Source organism: Hetaerina americana, unplaced genomic scaffold (assembly GCF_022747635.1).
Source record: "Hetaerina americana unplaced genomic scaffold, ioHetAmer1.1.p SCAF_2, whole genome shotgun sequence".
NCBI classification, from domain to species: domain Eukaryota; kingdom Metazoa; phylum Arthropoda; class Insecta; order Odonata; family Calopterygidae; genus Hetaerina; species Hetaerina americana.
Window position 1 is genome coordinate 104,964,812 of NW_027286763.1, and position 17,167 is coordinate 104,981,978.

The following is a 17,167-nucleotide window of genomic DNA, read 5'->3' on the forward strand; positions in this document are numbered from 1 at the left end:
AGAGATCGGAGATGATACGTCTGTCTATGATGGACCGAATCTCATAATGACGAAGCATGACGGAGTTTGTTTCTTCTCCTTTTGAAGATTGAGTTTCCGTCAGAAGTTTTCGTGAAATTGAAGTTGGTGAGAACCTTTGGATTTGATCGGTTGACCTCCGAATGGTCTTCATTCTTATCAAATGCACATTTGGATTTGGGTTCATAATAAATGTACCGTAGTTTCAACCGACGCCTAAGGTGACAGTTCGTTTTTATTGAATTTTTTCACTAAGGGTGACATGAGGAGCGTTGAGAAAGTGAAAGGCTTAATTAGAATTAATGGAAATGACTTCGTAGACGCACAAATTTGATTAACTACAACTATTCAAAAAGTTTGCTGACTAAATTTATATATACAATAATAACCATGGATTTAATGACCATGATATGCATGGCGCAGGCTATCCAATTTAGTTTTAAGGAAATAGTATAATTTCTAACGCATAATTTCTTAATACCTATTTATTTTTCACAATTGGAGATACTATTCAATAACAAATGTTAAAATAATAGATAATTAATGAAATAATTTTTTACCTTGCCCTAATATTATAATTAAAATATTCCACCACGTAATAATAATCCGCTGCTAAATTATTTCAATTATTCCCTGAAATTTATTACCTGATTTTTTTCTTCATAGGTCCCATGGATAAATGTAGTAATGAGATGGCAAATGGTAATATATTTAATAAAGAATCAGTAAAATAACTGCTGGTAAAGCCTAACCTTAAATACTTCCAATGTTCCACAATGATTCTCAATATATTTATTATATATACTCAAAAATGAATTTTGATTTAATATTGAGTGTCCTGGTGAGTTATGTTAAGACAAAACAATAGTCATTAAAAATGTTCATTGAGCGTGACTGATCGTCATCTGTAGTGATTGCCCATAGATTGGCAAGTAATTATAGATGGTACAAATTATAATGACAAAAAGTAGTTAGTGGAATTAATTAATCAAATATTATTTAACGGAACCTCGCTATCTCGGTATGAGCGTAAATGAATAGTATTAGGAGAAATATTAGCGCAATTAATCGAGTACGGTAAATTAAAAACTTTCCTCCTTATGATTCATTTAATACTTAGGTTCCAATATGTACAATGAAAGTCTGAGAAGCAAGGAGCATATCAGGTGCCCGCATCCTACAACGTTTTACCGCTGCCGGAAATAACTGCTGAGATGATATTTTATGACAATCCTTTGCAAACTTTGGTAGTTTAGATTTAGCAAAATAACGTTGCTTCCTAGCATATTTATCTGTCATGAAAAATGCCCTAAAAATCTCAATGCAAATTTTTGTCTTCTAAAATTAAGATAGGTATATTGATCCCAAAAAAGCATCATTTTCTTACGTGTTGAATGATTTTCACCATAATCCAGAGCTAAATTCAAGTGTTTAAATCTTAAGTTAGCTTACTTTGCGATTTCTCATGATTTCTTAGACTATACTTTCTTTGATAAAATGTTAAGAATGACAATATTTTCTCGCGACACGGATAGAAAAATGTATGTAGAGGAGGAAAACACGAATAAAATAATATCAGTTAGAATAATATCTAATATAAATATAAAATTAGCCTCAAATATCCACTTAGGGAAGAAGGAAACACTTAAGAGGCTATAAGATGCCGATGGCGGCAAGAGAAGGCAGGATGGCGGTAAATCGAGGTAGAAGGAGGAATAAATAGATATTTGGATGAGATTATTGGGGATAGGAAGTATGCTCAGCTAAAGAATGAGTTCCTGTAATATGCCGTAAGGTTTGTGTGTATCGTGTGCAGCCTTAGGTCCAAGGTCCATCACTAATATATCCCAGTACACTACTAATAATGAATAATGAAAATTCACCGATTTAGATCAAAGAGCTTGAATGTCGAAACTGGTATTTGATACATGAGAAGGCTCTTTAGTTGATAGTGAGACTGATTATGCTATGATATGTTCGCTTAATATTATTCAAAATGAAATTGAAGCCAAAGGTTCACGTACTACTGACATTTTCTAAGCTTTCTGTCAAAACTGAAAATACGAGGGTCATCCGGAAAGTAGTACCCGTTCGTGCCGCATGAAGTGCTGACGACGCGAGTAGCCGCTGGACGAGGTCAGATAGCTTCAGTGGCTTGTCTGCCTTCTCTGAGCCAAGTTGCGTGACGCTAGCATTGCCTGTGTTGTTTCTGTGATTGTTTACAATGTTTAAAAAAATTGAGAACGCCGCCAGTTGTGAAGTGAGGGCAGTGATTAAATTCCTCAATGCAAGAAACGTTCGCCCATGTGATATTCATCGCCAATTAAAGGAGGTGTATGGAGACAATGTAATGGACGAGTCGTCTGTTCGGCGGTGGTGTCGCAACTTCAACATGGGGAGGGGGAACACACACGACGATGAGCGTTCGGAGAGACCGTCTGTCATTACAGACCAACTGGTGAGCTCAGTTGACGAATTCGTGAGGAACGATCGGCGCGTCACAATTGATGACTTCTGTGAGCATTTTCCCAATGTTTCTCGAACAATTGTTCATGAAATTGTTAAACACCATCTGCATTATGCAAAAATTTGTGCAAGATGGGTCCCTCGCGTATCTCAATGAGCTGGCGGCGAAGGACTATGCAGCAGGAATACAGAAACTTGTCACACGTTATGACAAATGCCTTAATTTGCTTGGAGATTATGTTGAGAAGTAGTTTAAAGTATCCTCTTTCAAATAAAATTTTTTATGTTTGTTAATATTTACTTTTGTGTCTTTATTTCACGAACGGGTACTACTTTCCGGATGACCCTCGTATGTTGAGGTCATTCATTTGCAGATGCCATAATTCCGTCATTCTGCTCAGATTGTCATTTTCCATCGAATCCGGTTAAGTATTTAGAAAAATAAAGTAAGAGTATTCGCGGAAACAGAATGAGGCGTACAGAATGGGTTCTACGTGGGTCTAGGTTGCAAGATTTAAAAGTGATGACGCACGAATGCATGTACCGTGGGTAAAATTTTACAAAAAAATCACAGAGAGTAAAATGTGTAATACCATTTCAATGCTTATTAATCTGTCTAGTTATGCCAAACAAAGAGCAAAGCGCCATTCTGCCTTTAGCATAACTATAAGATGACATTATTAATTCTCGTTCTTTGAATTCACACTACCAGCCTAAAAATCCTGCCCATAGGATTTTTTTTATTAACGATGGCAGTTGATGAAAAACTAAACTATAATTTAGTAACCATCATACATGTAGTACTTATGTCCTCCCTTAGTAAACATTAAAGTTTACTACCACACATGAAAAGGGTTCCGAATGTAACTTTGGGATGAGTGATAAGCTTAGGAGTGTATTAGACCTATGCTTATTATCTTAAAACTATATACATACGTATACGAAGTTCGACGCTCACAAAGTTCGAGAATATTTTGAACGGACCTGGTAGAATGGCAAGATAGCTAGAAAATATTCTGAGTAGGAATCAAGATAAGGGATTGAAGACATTTAAAAAAAGAGTTAAAACAATGAGCTGCTCATTAAATAGGAAGGGTATGATGTGAGGAAAATCGTACGTAAGCATAATATTTAGGAAGACGTATGGTATGTCTTCGTAAAAGGGTATGAGTTATACCCATTCATATTATTAACATATCTTTAATAATATGTATAATTTCTGTAGAGTCTGAATACGCTCAACAAATTAAACATTCTTCAGTTGGGTGTTACATTAGTAAATTTTGTGATAACGAGTATAATGATTCATGATCATCAAGGTGTGCGAATGTTGATACATGTGATAAACGATGTTAAAGTATTTTTGTGTGTTTAATAGTGTGAGTAAATATTTAATTTTACTTGGTAAGAGGCAAAGCTCAATTTCAAGAAATAAATTATGATATTTGATAACTAAGTAATATACTGTATTAACTATGACGAATGCAAATGATTTATTTCACTCGAATAGGATCTGGAATCAATGCAGGCTTCTTTGAAGGGGCGCGCATAGAAATAATAAAAGATAATTTATGACTTTAAAGGATATACAACCTATCTACAAGGGAGTTATTATAGTATTTTTTTATTATTCTTGTTCGCCTTTTCAAGTAAAAGGATCACTGTTACACTATTCAGTAAAATCTTCATGCAGAGTACAGAATTACTGCTAGTACAGGATTATACTGTACAGAAGTACTGTTATTCTATTTGGTTAAGTATTTAGATGTTCCATCTGTTGGGTTAATATCTGTATCTATTATAGATATTTTCAAGTATTAAATAATTAAATGGATAAGTAACAATTCAAATTCGATAAATCGAATATACGATATTGCAATGTATTGCACGGCCAAGGGATCAAGACTGTCAATAACTCATATTCTCAAAGAGTTTGTTGAAAAAACTAGCGACTGTAGGAATTTTATCGGCCTATGGAGACTTTAAAATTAATATAACAAATTTATTTAGTAATAAGATGACTTTAATATTTCTATTTCATTGTCTAAATTACGACTCCGTTCACAAGAGCACCCGTTTCATCAATGCAGTGTGATTTATTAGCCCTTCGAATTTAACTCTAAATCTTTATATTTAATAAGCACTAAATTCAAACTTTTATTCCACACATATGCACACTGACGTCAACAGGATACACTTGGGCATAAGTACGCATATTGAAAAGCTTCTTTCTTTTTACTCTATGTGTCTTGATATTCTTCAAACCTCATCGTTTCCAAAGTATGCCTGCTCGTGCTATTTACTCGTGTTCCTGAATTTTCCATTATGGTAGCTCAAACAACAATCAAACGCCTAATCTCCGCAGAAATAAATCGGAATGAATAACTCTTTTCAACCCCAGTAATATTAACGTCGTCTCAGCTGTTGGTGAATTTAATGTACATCGGAGAATGAATGTTTTCATGATGAGTTTTCCCCGTCCAGGATAAATATTTCTCATCGTTAAATGCATGTTAATGAGTGCATATACTATATTTCCCGCGCAAAGTAGGTTTTGTTACGGATAATGAAAATCCATTTAACCATCCCAATTTTATGAGAGGGATGTGCAACATTATAGCAATACTAGCATTCTGCCAGTGAAACCAAAAACAAAAGAACATAATACAAGACATAAGAACATATAAGGGAGTGTGCAGAGTTAAAGACAGAAGGGGAGGATAAGGATGACGGGGGGGGAGAAAGAAGAAACGAAGGAGATAGCGAGTGGGGACGCGGTTACTAGCCTCGAGTGTGGAAAGAGGGCGTGAAAGGGTTTGCGGAAACATTGGTTCGAGGATGGAGTGGCGAGGGAAATAGGGACGACCGTTTGGGAAGGGGCAAGTCTGTAGTCATTCGGGTGGTAGAGAGGTCGGGGGAGCGACGAAAAGAGGGCGGGGTGGAGAGGGAGGGAAACAGAGTGGGAACTGCACGTGTGTTAGTGTGATTTGCCCCTTTTCCGCCAGGGACGAATGAAAAATGGAGAATGTAATCATCGCTGGAGCGTAAGAGTATAGTTCCCATAGGAGGCGCCAACCCACTGTAACTTCCAGCACGGCGTCCCCTCTCCCACCACTCCACTCCCCCCCTCCCAAACTCCCTTCCCTCCCTCTTACCCTCCGTCAGCACGTTTGCCCCCCCCCCCCATCTCAGCTAACCACCCCCCGTCCTCGCTGTCTCTCCCTCCAACACGTACCCTCGGAAACCCTCAACCAAACCTTCTTCCACCAAAAGTTGCCGTCTCGTACTCCTCACCCACGCGAAAGGGTGTCCCTTCACCGCTTTCCTGCACCAGTTTTTACCCCGACCCCCCGCCGTTCCTCCTCACGAAAAACCCTCGGCGTGGCCTCCTCTGCCGGCCGAACCTGACCTCTCCCTCCCCGTGACCCTCGTCCCTCCATCCTCTCTGAATCTTTCATTTTCTCCGCGCCGCCCTTGCCTCCAATCTCCGACCTCTCTCCTCCCGTCTCCCCACTCTCAAAACACTTCGTCGCCGTCTTTCCCCTTCGACCCCCCCCCCCACCTTGTTCGTACCCCCGCACTCCTCTCCCCTATTCGTCCACATGCCCCAACTCATCACACTTGATATGCACTCTCACAGTCACACACACTAGTGCGTGGGCGTGCGTCAATTTCGGTCGGGGTTGCTGGAGGGTTGGGAGAAGAAAAAAAGAACACAGAGGTGTTGCGAGACCGAGAGAGTTTTGAATGGGATGAGTTCACCCTCTTCACCGTGATCGTGACGTCACCGTTTAAGGAAAGGGTAGAGTGATACACTACGTGCGGATGGAGTGGTCACGAAGCACCGCTTTGGGATTTGTATGGTTTGGGCGGCGCTTTGCTAGGAAACTGTTTGAAACTTAAGTTTTGTGGGAATGAAGTTATGCTGGAGCAACAATAAGTACTATTTTTTTCCACAGGTGATTTAATGGGGCCGCAATGGATCTTACGTAATTCCTTCCCATACAATTCCTTTGGCTATTAAAATATTAGCGGTGTTAAAATTTAACTTTAAAGATAACTATAAAAATATTTTTCTTTCTTAAATTTCATAGCGAAAAGGGTGTCACTATTAAAATTTTGATGTTTCTTGAGTCAATCGATTGCAGTAAAGTCGTAAACCAAGCCAGAAAACTTTCCGTATTATCAGTTGGGAACGCTTGAACTAAGAATGTTGCGGAATTGCGATTCGTTCAATCCACAGATGTCGGTGGAAAACAATACTCGGATATGTTGAGTCCGATATTAAAGCAATTGCCTACATTTTTGTTCCCTCGTTAATATACTACTTCATCCGATCATGGTAGTTATTCAGTAAAATTAAGTCCTTTGTTGATTAAAATAACTAGATCTTTGAAAGAATAGGTTATTTCATGGATTCTTTTCTTATTGCGGGCCCTGGAGACTTTACGTATTTGGCTACTGTTAACAGTGTGAAACATTATACCATTTCATTTGCGAATGCTTAGCTCAAGGTAATCATAAGTAATCTTGCGATAAACAGTTTCACATGATAGCTACTTTAAAGATCATCTAATCTGGCTTTTAAAAACTTGAGTACGGATAAAATGTTCCATAAACTCCAACAAAGTTTTTCAAGTGTATAAAAACTAGAATTGAAATTAATTCATAGAGAATATATTTGTGCATGCAAACTTCAACATAGAATGAGCTATTTAAAAATTTTGCATAAATGGTTCCATTTTCTAATAAGACTTATTTCTCAAAAGTAAGCGTGAACAAAGTAAATCTAGTATAAAAAATACTCAGAATTCCAGCATAATATACTTGAGGGGCTTCAAGAAGGGCGATTATTGAATTTCTTAATTTCAATCCCTTTGTTGAAAACTTGTTGACCGCCGTCTTCTGAATTTCATACGAAATACCAAGCCGCTTCTTCTTTGTCAGCTTAATCTCCATAGTTAGGAAGCATACTTATTCGCGGCATGCATCAATCGCTAATTGGAGGAAGTGATGATTAGGGCATTCGAGCAAGTTCAAACTAGATACGACACGTAGGTCAAAATTGATCAAGAATGAAAAACAAAAGCGTTCACAGTTATTTCAGAAATGGATTATCAATCCCTAACTTTTCAATACATGGATTCATAAATAATTTTAAAAGGCATACAATATTCAAGTGTACTTCTGAATTCAGTAGATTACGGCAACAAACCATGGAAACGGATTAAATCATATTAGGGATAAAATGAGAACTATAGACTTTCAAAATAACTCCTGCTTCCGTTGCGTCATTCGCAATCATAAAAAAACCAAGAATTAAAGTATGAAATGTGTTGTTAGAGAGAAGTTACCGAAAGAGCCTTAAAGCTATCGAGGGAAAAAGAATATAAGGATGGTAAGAATGGCAGAGGCAGAAATAAGCATAATTAATTCCAAGGAAATATGCGTCTGCCATGTAAATGGATAAAAATAAGAGGGAAAACAAACGAGTTTGGCAATGCAATTGAGAGCTAAAAATGCCTGATGTGGCTACGAAGTTGGGGGCTGTTGGTGGCCGTGATTTGAATATTTAAATGACGGTGAAGTGGATATTGAAAGTAAGCCAACTCCATTCGATGAAGAAAATAATCCCGGTGAAATTAACATTAGTGGAAATATTTTGTCTCAGGCGTAACTTTATGGAGTTTGCACAACATATTGAAATGAAATGAAATAATTTACTTTGTTATTCGACACACTTTATAGTTCCACTCATTAAAGTATGTGGAATTACAAAGGAAATTATTTCATTTCATGTCAAAATATTAGTGGACATGATGTTGAAATAGCTTTATGAAATTTAATTAAAGAAAACCAGTCACGTTAAGTCTTAAGCCTGTACGTACGAGTTCGTATATACGAGGGTCATCCGGAAAGTAGTACCCGTTCGTGAAATAAAGACACAAAAGTAAATATTAACAAACATAAAAAATTTTATTTGAAAGAGGATACTTTTAACTACTTCTCAACATAATCTCCAAGCAAATTAAGGCATTTGTCATAACGTGTGACAAGTTTCTGTATTCCTGCTGCATAGTCCTTCGCCGCCAGCTCATTGAGATACGCGAGGGACCCATCTTGCACAAATTTTTGCATAATGCAGATGGTGTTTAACAATTTCATGAACAATTGTTCGAGAAACATTGGGAAAATGCTCACAGATGTCATCAATTGTGACGCGCCGATCGTTCCTCACGAATTCGTCAACTGAGCTCACCAGTTGGTCTGTAATGACAGACGGTCTCTCCGAACGCTCATCGTCGTGTGTGTTCCCCCTCCCCATGTTGAAGTTGCGACACCACCGCCGAACAGACGACTCGTCCATTACATTGTCTCCATACACCTCCTTTAATTGGCGATGAATATCACATGGGCGAACGGTTCTTGCATTGAGGAATTTAATCACTGCCCTCACTTCACAACTGGCGGCGTTCTCAATTTTTTTAAACATTGTAAACAATCACAGAAATAACACAGGCAATGCTAGCGTCACGCAACTTGGCTCAGAGAAGGCAGACAAGCCACTGAAGCTATCTGACCTCGTCCAGCGGCTACTCGCGTCGTCAGCACTTCATGCGGCACGAACGGGTACTACTTTCCGGATGACCCTCGTACTTAAAACCTCATTTAACGCAAATCTAAAATTCAGGAGAGCTAATCAATACTAGCTTATGCTGCTTAATATAGTCTGATGTGGCTACGAAATTGGGGGTTGTTGGTGGATCCCATTAATGTGCGTTCGATGAAATGTACAAGTTATGGGGAATTCGGTTATGAAATATATCGCGGCAAGTTTACGGATATGCGTCAATTGAATGATAAGGGATAGTAACAATGAATTAATTCAGGGGCTCACATCTTCTGTGTGCATGTCAGCAAGGACTTGAGAAATGCATGGACATATTTTGGGAACTTATGTGCCCATAAAATTGATATTGATAATGAATGCGTCCGATACACAAAAATTTTTGATTGAGAAGGAGAATGGGAAGAAGAAGTGTAGTGGTTATCACCGGACATATAATAGAAAAAATTGATGATTTTTTGATGTTTTCACAAAGTTGCTAAAAGCTAAATTGTGCTCTTCCTCATCTCATGGGCGGAATAGGAACTTGGTTTTGTCAGCATGGAAATAAATGTCGACATACTAAACATGGTGGGTATGGAGCCGAGGAGTATTCGGGTGAAACTATGAAATATAGGGTGTGTATTATGTTAGTAAATCATGAAAAAAGCAAATTGCATGCATGGGTTACAGAAAAATACGAACGAACAATGTGTTTTACGCCGGTTTGCTTATCCCGAGAAAATGGATGAGAGTAAAATTGCCAGGTAAATACACAGATGAAATAAATAAGTGTAGGCGAGTAGTTGGACTGGAAAAGCCATTATTGAACGTGGACCATTAGACTTATAGGACATGGAGAATTTGGAGACTCAGAAAGAGAGGAGCAAGTGTAAAACAATGTTTGTAACAAAGATAAAATAAATATTCAAGAACAAAACGATAGACATTAGAAGAGGTTACATTTCCCAAAAAAAATTGTATGTCAGTCTTATTTTTACTTTACCTAGCCAGATAGGGAATAAGATGGAGAGGAGAAAGAGCGTACGTTGGCCACTTTAATTTTGTTTACATAAACACTCAATGAAAAAATCCCAGCAATTATATCAACAGAATCTGTTTACCTAATATCTTTTGCCAAGTTCTCGTGGGGCAGCTTGAAGTGTGCTGTGTGATTTGGATCAGTAATAACGGAGTGGGAAATTTTTTTGGATGAGCTGAAATATGACAGATAACCAAGGGAGTTAAATGTAGGGCTGTTCCCACTTTTCTTGGGATTAGCATCCCACAGAACTTACGGCAGGCGTGTATTTTGTGATAGGTCTCCACCTATCCCACACCATACTGCGTCACGTCCCCCTTCAGCCGCTGACTTTGTACGCCTTATTCCATCTTCCCTTCACTCTTTTCCCCGTGAACGTCCACTCTCCCTACCCCCTTCTCCCATTCCCTCTCTCTCTCTCTAAAAAAAATAAATACAAACCAAAACTATTTTTCTTCCTACTCTCAGTCTTCTCAAAAACACACACACACACGCACACAAACTCACACACCCACACCCACACACATGCGCTCTATAAGCGTACAGTCCGCCGGTTCGCATCAGTTTTATTTTTTTTTCACCACTCGAATATCCAAATGAAAATGTTGGCGAGAAAATGAAATAAAAAGAGCAATGAGAGTGTGGTTTTGAGAGAGGACGGGAGAGAAGTCAAGAGGGACGAGGGGGAGGGGGGTTGTGGGGCGGAAACGGTGGGGGCGATGGAGGGGGAGACAAAGGTAAGGGGGGAGAGATAGGGTGAGTGTGCAGTTTAATCAAAGCAAGTCTCTCTATTAAAAAATTCCCAAGCCATCCCGTTTTGATGCCGGGGTTTTTAAATGGGGAGGAGGAAACTCGGAGAATATTTTGTCCGTGTTGTGTTCTTTTTTCCCCTTCTGTTGCGGCGGAAGTAAAGGGGGAGCGAGGTATGGAGAGAGACAGGGAGAGGGAGAGAGAAGAAGGGAGGACGGGGAGATAGATCGACCGACACAGAGAGAGAGGAACACACGTCATGATTTAAGCATCAAATACGGCCGCAAAGTTTTTATTTGCGAAATGTCTGACTGAATTCCTCATTCCCGGACCAAAAATCTTTGGACGAAAAAATTTCTGCCCGAAAGATAGGAATTCAAAAAAAAAATAATCGTTTGATATTCATGCAATTTTTTGGGTTTAATCGCACGAACCTGTTCGGCCCTGGTCCAGCTATATTTTTGTATCTCATGATTTACGGCAAAAAGAGGCAGAAGGCCTGGATGTCTTTAGGGTCTGCAAATTTCACTGGGTTCAAAATTTGAGTGTTTTGAATATACGCTGTCGCAAAAAGGGCATGTTTTATCACTCCCGACATTAAAATATTTATTTGCTACATTTTAAAACGCACAAAGTACTGTAAATAGCTAATGGGTACCACCATAAATAAATCCATTTTATGCATATACACATACACACACATGTATGTATATATATATATATATGTATATATATAAATATATATATATATATATATATATATATATGTTCTCATACTCGGTTCGTTGAGAATAATAATACCAAACTGCAAAATTACTTCCGCTCAAAGGGCAATAATCGCAACATTAAACCAAAGACGCCAACATCTAGAGTTCCCACATCTACCTTATTGCCTTACATACCATCCGACAAAAGGTTTGGCGCTTCCGGGGGAAGCTATAATTTTATGCTAATACGCTCACCGTTTAATTTAATGCTGAGAAAATCATTTAATTAAAATACTATAAATAATTTAAATTCTGCAAGCCAAACGAATACTTACAAATTACGGCAATTCGAAGGCATTTGAAGGGTTAAATAAGCAGTGCCCTCAGGTGCGCACCTAAAATCCTGCAATCCGCACACTCTTCTTCTTCCTCTACTTGCAATTAAGTGCAATTTGGCAGGTGCTTTAATTGGGATCCTAATAAATTGGATGGCAAATAAATAAGATATGAGCCTGGTCGAATCAGCACGGGCACGAAGAAAAAACGTAGGCGGAAAAATGATCACGCGGACGTCGGGAGGCAGCACTCATTGACGCGGCCCGTGAAGAGGGAGGGAGAAGGGAAGGAACGGGTTGGCAGGGATGAGGAGGGTTAGTTGGGGGTAGAAAGAGAGAAGGCCGACGGGAGGGAGATAATATGTGATGCGTGATGCGGTTTAGGGACCGAAATCGCTATCTCTTCGACCGCGTTTTGTAAAACATCCGCGGCTGAAGCAAAAACGGGGGGCAATAACGCCCCCGTTCATCCACCTAATCTCGCCCGCCGCTCTCCCCCGCTCCCGTTTCCCCCCCCATCCGTCGTCCTCACCTTCGTCCGCCTTTCCTCCCCAACAACCCCATCCTCCGGGCCACCCTCTACGCCACATCGGCTCATGCACACACATATCGCCTTCACCGCCCACTTCAGCGGGGGAAACTCGGCGATCCTCGGAACTTCATATTCCCTCCTCCGTTACCAACCTAGAATTTCAAAATAACCTCCCCCTTTCTCTCACCCGGCACCCACCCCCGACATCTCGTTTCCTGGACCACTCCCTCCTTTCAACTCGGGAGAAAAAACGACCACCACCATCAACATCAACCCCAAAATCCCCCACCCCCGCCAACCTTCCTACTCACCCATCATGTCACCCGCCACCTCTCTCTCTCTCTCTCTCTCCCCCCTCCCCCCTCGCAACCGACCCCCCTCACGAACACCCTCCCTCCCTCGTCTCTTTTACCCAATCCGCCAAAATACTCCCGTTTTAACAATTCAGCAGTGGACGGGCGTATGTCCGTGTGATTGCGTGTGTGTGCGGACGCGTAACGTGCCTGCGTGTGTGTGTGTGCGTGCAAGTACGTTCGCGCGAGAGTCCATCGTGCGCTGGCATTTTATCCGGGGACGCGCGGAACGGCTCGTCGCGGGACTGTCGTTCGTCGGTGTGCGGTTCCGATGAAGAGATGGGGGGAATTGGATTGGGTTTGGAAGGGAGCGGGGGGAGGTAAGGGGAGGAAGGGATATATAGTGAGAAATGGGGTGAAGAAAAAGGGGAGTAGTATTATGAAGTTTACGGCCCCTAGTAGCCTCCCCAAGACGGGCGGCAACGGCGAAATCACAAGTTGCAATCGGTCAAAGTCCTTGATGTGTTTCACATAAAACGCTTCCGTTGCATTACACTGCGGAAAGGGGAATGATGGGAAAAAGGGAGTAAATTCGGGCTTATCGGGGGTTGGGGGATGGAATGCTTGCCGCGAAGAGCGGTGTTTTGGTCGTGTCATAGCTGAGGTCTACAGAAATATTCATGCTGGCTATGACGTAACATTTCATGTGTCTGAAAAAAATAATATTTTGAAATTGAGTAGGGGTACGGTGAACACCATGGTAGTCGATAAAGAAGATGATTTGAAAATGAGCTAAAATCATTTGACATATAGTATTTACAATTAAGCAGTTGTTTCTTTTTTACCATTCGCTATTTTCATGGGTAAAATACAAATTACCTCCCGAGAAATTTTAGATTCAGATTTACAAAAGCATGTAGAAAAAAATGTTACGAAAACGACAATGCTATTAAGTGACTTAATACTGCAGATTTTTGGGAATAAAAACTTTGACCCAATTTTTTTCATTCACGTTTTCCTCGCACTTTCCTGATCTGCGTCATTCCTCACGCAGCTCCCAATTATTCCTTCAACAGCGATGAAAATGGGCCGTATTCCATTTGTTTCCATATCCGTCCTGCTATAACGTTAAGCATGAGTCTCCGTTGCCCACCTCCTGCCATTGAGGTCTTTCACCCCCTTATCACTCTTTACCCTTTTACAGTTTGGTTCGAGGACAAATAACGGCGGACAGGTTTCCATAATAAATTGTCTCTTTTTCAAAAACAAACTTTTTGATCACTCATTCGAGACCTCATTTTATTCGCAAGGGAGCCAAAGGAAGCGAACTGCGAAACCTTTATGTGCAGATATCCTTTTTTTGCACATACAGGCTCGTGCGGAGGTTCAGAATCCACACCGATTTCATAAACGATACTTTCAGCTGAGTCGCGCATTTATTCTACTACTCTCATGAGCAATACAATCAAGTGTCAGATCGCGTTATGAGGAGAGAAATTGGTCGTAAAGCTGCGGAGTTTACGGTCATTTTGGGGATCCCCGAATCTTTGTTTTTTTAACTCTTTTCAGTTATTTTCCGCTTCCCTTGCAACCACAATCCATAGAACAGATACCTCAACAAAACTCGGGACTAATGAATGAGTTTGGACGATAATTGCCCATATACAGCGTTGGAAGCATTCTGATAGTCGATTGGTGATATGAATCGAAATAGAGCTTGAAACAATGGAGTTTATTTTCATGGCATGTGATACCCGAGCAGGGAGAATGATTTTATTCTGCCCGGTTTTCTAAATGGATTTAAAGAATGCGTAGCTTTACTGCGCGTTTAAACTCAGATAACCTTTAAATGAACACTGTTATTTGGGTCATGGAGAAAATGAGGCTTTCGGTAATTACCCTGCAACAAGAGAAAATTATCAGTAGTGAACGAAATTCACGTTTATCTGGGACATTTCCAAATTATCCTGCTCGGTGGCTCTGTAATATTTCAGAGTAATCGCCCGGGAAAGAGTAAATTTTTATCTTAAATGCGCGATTAGCTCCGCGGCGATCATTTTACGATATTTTGCGTGTCCGCAATTCGACTCGGCAGTAAACGTGGACATTATCAAGGAAGAGATTTAAATTTCTCGTGAATGCACCCATACAGTTCATATTGCCTTTAATCTCGAATCGGCGAGAGCACGGGGTACATCTGGGACCCATAATGGATTCAGAAGCTATGAGGGGCTCAATTTATGGCAACGTGAGGCACTGAAGTATAAAAGCACGGGGGTCTTAAAAATTTCAGCCTCTGCGGTAGAATATTGTCGGCAACGTGCATGCATGCAATGAAATTGCTTAGCGCAGGTGGCCTGGATGCACTAGTTAGTCATGAGATTTGCAATTTGAGTGCCCAAAAGTTGCATGAAGCAAACGGGTTCTCTTGGCGAGGGCTTGCATTTCTAAAAGCAACTCGGACTAAATATTGATCGAGAGGAATACACGAAGACATAAAGAATTAAATGTTTGCATATGAATTCATGCTACGATACACACAATATTTTAAGAACATGACACTCCCAAATTTCGAGTAATGACGACACGTACCAAATAAATTGGAAATTGGGGGGTAAAATCATGTACTAATGAAGTAAAGGTGACTATTGGTTGCTAGAAAGGTCGCTTTTGTTACCAATTTATTTTACATTACCGATTATGTCAGATAATCGAACTAAAATTCCATGAACTTTCAGAGTGAAAATATAAGGTAATATATCTCAGAAAGTAATCAAAGTATGACTAGGTATTGCACTCATTGAGAAGAATAATTGTTTTTATTTAGTTTTATTTCGCAAAAATATTGATTTGGAATAAATAATATTGTTTACGTTAAATTCAAAATAGACGATTTCCAAAAAAACGGAGCATAGATTCATGTGTCAAAATTAAGCAAAGCTTTTGCGAAAACATCAATTAAATGAAAGATAGAATTGCTACAAAATTTAGACTGGAATCCAGAAAAGACTGCTACATAACAGTCCTAGATCTCATTTTAGAATCATCTTTCGGACACACATGACAACGCGGAAAATCTGAAGACGGCGTCAAGAGGATTGAGAGAGGAAGTGAGGACGAGGAGCCGTGTGTGTCTGCTGAAGGAGAAAGAGATAGAAATAAAGAAAATAAAATGTGAGAGGGAAAGAGATTTAAGAGCCTTTTTGAGTGCAGCGCAGTTGTTTTGACTTTCCACCGGCAGAGGGACCAGACGCTGATTTCAAACCGCGACGTCTTCCAGAAGCAAACACAGCTATAATTTTTCCTTTCCCCACCCCTCCTGCTTCTCATCCCTCTCGCCGCATGTCTCTCCTTCCCCCGGACTCCTCCACCCCCTTCCTGGCATACGACACAGCCCCAACCTCGTTTCTCCTCCCAAAGCAATCCTTTCCCCCTGTTCCCGACTCTTCCGCTTTTCCAGCCACTCTTCCTGGATGCGACACACTTAAGAAGAGGACGTGGCTGCACCTCTTCTCCCTGCTTTATTCCCCTACTCCCACTCAGGGAGGATTGGGGAAGGGCAATGGAGGCGAGGTAATGTAAATGGGGGTGGGAAGGCGAGTGAGAGAAGACGCCATGTTTCCGAGCTATGAGTCGATGCCACACAAAAGGGAATGAGATCTTTTTTTAAGACAAATAAGCCTCCTTTGAATTTCACACTTGGAAACGGAAATCTCTTGGAGGCGAGTAAAAGAGGAGAGGAACTCTAATGTTATGTACAGATTTCAACAGAATTGAGAGATTAATCGCCGAGGCGAAAACAACTACTGGAGTGAAAGAGGAGAATGCTTAAGTTTTAAAGAAATCAAAAATGACATTTGTGAGGCAAGAAGATATAAATGGAGTGTCTTATGAGAATATCACCGTATACTAGTATAAACTACATAGTGGTGCATTAGGACGTTGGATCGTTCGACGAATGACAGTCGCAACTTCTAACGTTCCGGAAAATCTTGAAAAGAACTAATATACTTAACGCAAAAAATGGCGCTTGAAAAAATACATATCTATACATGCACAGATTTTTACGAGTTTCTCTATATTTTCACTAAATAAATTAAAACCTTTCGCTCGATTCGGAATGGAGATACCTATAATGGTTGTTTTCCCTTAGGAGCAGAGGTATTCAGACGAATCATTCTCCGGTAGCAATGTCTGAATTTTATTATCCTTTAAACATTTAGGACAATTGCAAACGATGAATGGTTATATACTTGCATAATCAGGATGAACCCTAGACATTTCACTACCGACGATCTGCGCAGTCATTGCCGGCATTTACTTTGATAAAATAAGGTCTCTTCGGATTTCCAAGTCTCAAGTTTTCTGAACCACATCACTACAAAGAAATGGCAGTACCACATCAAATAAAATTATT